We start from the raw sequence: 3996 nt of genomic DNA, 5'->3' as shown, positions 1-3996 counted from the left end.
TTATGAAGAGAACACAATTGCAATTAAATTTTTGGCAATCGAAAAATTAATAAGAATTAAATCCTTGATTGGTGAATGATGCTATTTCTATTAAAATTGCTGTTATAAAAGCTGGTTTCTGCTACTAACAAAACCAGAGGAGCTGGTTTGGTGTGGGGTGCAACTTCTTCATGTCCTCTTATCCTGATGAATCCGTTTCAATGGTTCAGTATATATCTGGGCAGTCTGAGAAATTTCTGTCAAAGTATCCACCTGAATATAACCAATCAGAAGTCCCAGTATATGGGTTGATGCCTTGATAAAACCACCTTATGTGCCATTCTTCCTCATCTTTGGCACGCTCCTTCCGGACTTCTCTTTGTTTTTCTTCTAGTCTTTCTTTCTCCTGACTGGCTAAATCCATGTTACCATTTTCCATGCCTCTGATATCTGGACAAAGGCGGCAATCTGTAGGAGCTAAAATCTTTTCCATGCCCTTTTCTAGTTCATTGAGGCTCACAGTAAAACTGGTAAAATTATACATCTGAGAAGAATTTGGTGGCCTTGTATTTATCCTCCAAAGGAGTTTACTGCCAGGTATGACTTGCACAGTATCTTGGATCTCAGGCACATCATCAGACACATCACTCTCAGATTTTTCAGTCTCATTCTCCGGTTTGGGTTTTTTCTGGTGGTCACCTTTCCTTTCATGTTTTTTATAGGACTCATAGGAAACAGGATCTATGCCCCATAAACACTCTGTCACTTGCCATATATCATGAAAAGCTTCTTTTTGCTTTTGTCCTGAATGTATCCTTCTATTTTATGAAGTTCTTTTCCAAACAGCTCACATGTTTTAAAGTTAAGTACACATTTATCTTCAGTTCTGTGATTTAAAATTTCAACTGTTCCATGCTGTTCTATCCACAATTTGCCAATAATTATATTATGTACACAGCAGGTAGGATTTGTCCACGTGTAGGCTTCATTATGTTTGAGAAGCTCCAGTGTAATTGTTCCTCCGGGCTCTGCTTCTACACTTTTTTCCCCAGAACTTCAATTTGGGGTAAATTGAGCCATGAAAGATAAAGTCCTGATTGAGACCTTCTGAATAAAATGCACTAATGGGAGGATGGTGACTGACCTGTTCAGATATAAATCTGAATCCTAAATCATCCCTCATTAATTCATGTTTCCCCCAGCAGTGGATTAAAAAAGGTTTACCAGTCCTCTCCCACTGAGAAGCCACAGCCGAAATGGCATAAGCAGCTACAGCCTTCATTCTTTCCAAGGGCTGTGTTTGAGAAGAAGCTTTATGAATGAGGTATATATGTTCCATATATTCAGTAATTCGCTGGAGGAAACTCAATGGCTCACTGAAGGCAATAGGCATTGTGATTTTTGACAATTCCATGCCAATGCATTTTTTTTTAATATACTCCACACACTGAAATCACTTCTAGTAAACATTGGGGCAGGCAAGGATGTCCTGTGTTTCTTGATTCCATTCTCTTGTGGAGACCTCTCTCCATTTTTTTCCAGTTCTATTACTTTTGCTAGTGTCCAAGTCAAGCATTCCTGGGACTTTCTGATTTGCCTCTGAAAACTCCCCAGATGAATTGTCAGAATCAAAGCATTCAGGCATTGCTCTGCAACCATTCTCCACCATAAGTGATTTCTCCATGAAAAAACTGGAAGCTGTAACGGCATCAAAGAATTCTTCTTCACTATTCATCCTTCAGTAGTAAATTCTTTTTTCTTTCCCAGTTTGCTGCTGTTTATAGCATCATTGTACTTGAACTACATACAGAGTTAGAAATAATTTTATGTTGAGATCTTTTTATTCATTACAGGCTCAACAGGGTGAAGACCAGTTGGGCCGCAGACCGGGATTCCGGGAGGCCGCAGGGCCAGTGGCTTTAACTTTTCTCTTCCTCTGTAAAGTTTCCTCGGGGTTTGGTGGCTGGGTCGCCCCGGGAAAGGGCAAGGGGCCCCGCTGGGCCCTCCCACAGCGGCTCCGACTGAGGCGCTCCCGCAGGCAGCCGGGGCTCGACCTTATGCTTTTTCTTCCTTTTCTTCCTGATTTCTCTCTCATCACATTCAATTTGTATCAACATGGAAACAATGTAAAGACTGGCAAATTGCCTTCTATGGGGCATGGGGGGAGGGAAGCAAGATTAGGGGAAAAATTGTAAAACTCAAAATAAATAAAATCTTTGGGGGGAAAAAAACTGACAAAGATCCAGTTAGATAAAGGACTATTGTCTCCTCTTCTGACATATTTTATATTGTTTAATAACAATATGAAATGTGCATATAAAACATTGGAGCTTCTTCCTTTCCAAACTGTCATAAACAAAAGAATTCATTCAGGTTCTCAGTTAAATTACCAGAGCAGTTTCCTGCCTTCTCAGGTTGCTCTTTAATTGATTGTTTACATAGCTTTTGCAGTAAAACTTGCAGGTGAAAATAGAGAAAGACTAAGCAGTCCCACACAGACAGAGCCTGCCTTCAGATTTATAACTAGTGACACAGATCTTGTGGAGGGGCAGAGGAAAACATTCCAAATTTAAAAAACTTCAATTAGAGGCTGATAGAATAACTTTTTTCTTTTTTTTCTTTTCTAATTTTTTTTATTCTCATTTCATACAAATGTTTTTTTTACGTTAATAAAATATATTTGTTTACAAGTAAACAAAATACCCCTCCCCCATGAATATAGATAGACTTGCTTGGGTGAAAAAGTAAAGGGGAGAGAAAAAATTAAAATTAAAAAAAAATAATAGTAATAATTGTAGGTATGGCCAGGTGGCGCAATGGATGAAGCACCAGCCCTCGAGCCATGAGCACCTGAGTCCATATCCAGCCTCATAAACCCAATAATCACCCAGCCATGTGACATGCAAGCCACCCGATCCCCACTGCCCTGCAAAAACCAAAAAGAAGAAAAAAAAAAAGACCCAAAATAAAATAAAATAGTAATAATAGTAGGGGTGGCTGGGTGGCAGACAGAGCATTGGCCCTTGAGCCAGGAGCACCTGGGTCCGAATCCGGCCTCAGACACCCAAAGATCATTCTGCTATGTGGCCCCAGGCAGGCCACCCAGCCCCACTTGCCCTGCACCCTCCCCCAAATAATAATAACAAAAAATGTGCTTCAGTCTTTGTTCCAACACCATTAACTCTGTCGTGAGTGGATCATATTCTTTATGATAAGTCCATCGCAAAAGTTACTTCCATATTTTTCCAATGTTGCCATTGCTGATGGCAACTCCCTCCTTTCTTATTTCTCCACTACCATGTACTATATTTTCTCTCTCCTTTCACTCTGACTCTGCTGTAGGGTAGCTGAGTGGCGCAGCAGAGAGATCCCTGGTCCTGGGGCTAAGAGGCCCTGAGCCCCCACACCACCTCTTAGGCCCAGCATCCACCTGGCCCTATGGTCCGGGACAGGCCATCCAATCCCAGCCCCTTGCAAGAAGTAAAAAGGAAAATGTGTTATATCTGACCACTCTTCCCCCCATGGTCCATCCTCTCCTCCATCACTCACATCCCCACCTTCCCCCTATCCCCCCCCTTTTCCTCTTACTCCAGATGCCTATACCCCATTGAGTATATATGTGGTTTCCTCTTCTAACCACCTCTGATGACAGCGAAGATTCCCTCATTCCCCCTTGCCTTCCCCCCTTCCATATCATTGCAATAGCTCATTGTAATAAAGAAAAATCTATTATATGAAATATCTTGGCCTATTCCCCCCTCACCTTTTTCTTTCTCAAATTACAATTCTCTTTTTTTTCTATTGACTACATTTTTACACCATATTTTATCTTCAAATTCAGCTTTCTCCTGTGCTTCAACTATAAAAGCTCCCTCTACCTGCTCTATTAACTGAGAAGGTTCATATGAGTATTATCAGTGTCATTTTTCTATGCAGGAATACATACAGTTCATCATCATTAAGTCCCTCATATTTTCCCCCTCTCCTCCAATCTCCATGCTTCACCTGAGTCCTGTA

The 3996-nt window shown here is 41.0% G+C and overlaps 1 pseudogene; it reads right to left on the bottom strand.

Annotated features, from left to right (window-relative positions):
• On the bottom strand, nt 1–1877 carry LOC141506682 (oxysterol-binding protein-related protein 2 pseudogene; annotated as a pseudogene).
• Between the last annotated feature and the right edge of the window lie 2119 nt (nt 1878–3996).

The sequence above is a fragment of the Macrotis lagotis genome, chromosome 1 (genome assembly GCF_037893015.1).
Source record: "Macrotis lagotis isolate mMagLag1 chromosome 1, bilby.v1.9.chrom.fasta, whole genome shotgun sequence".
NCBI lineage: Eukaryota > Metazoa > Chordata > Mammalia > Peramelemorphia > Peramelidae > Macrotis > Macrotis lagotis.
Note: the sequence above shows the minus strand (reverse complement) of the source record. Positions and strands in the feature narration are given on the sequence as shown.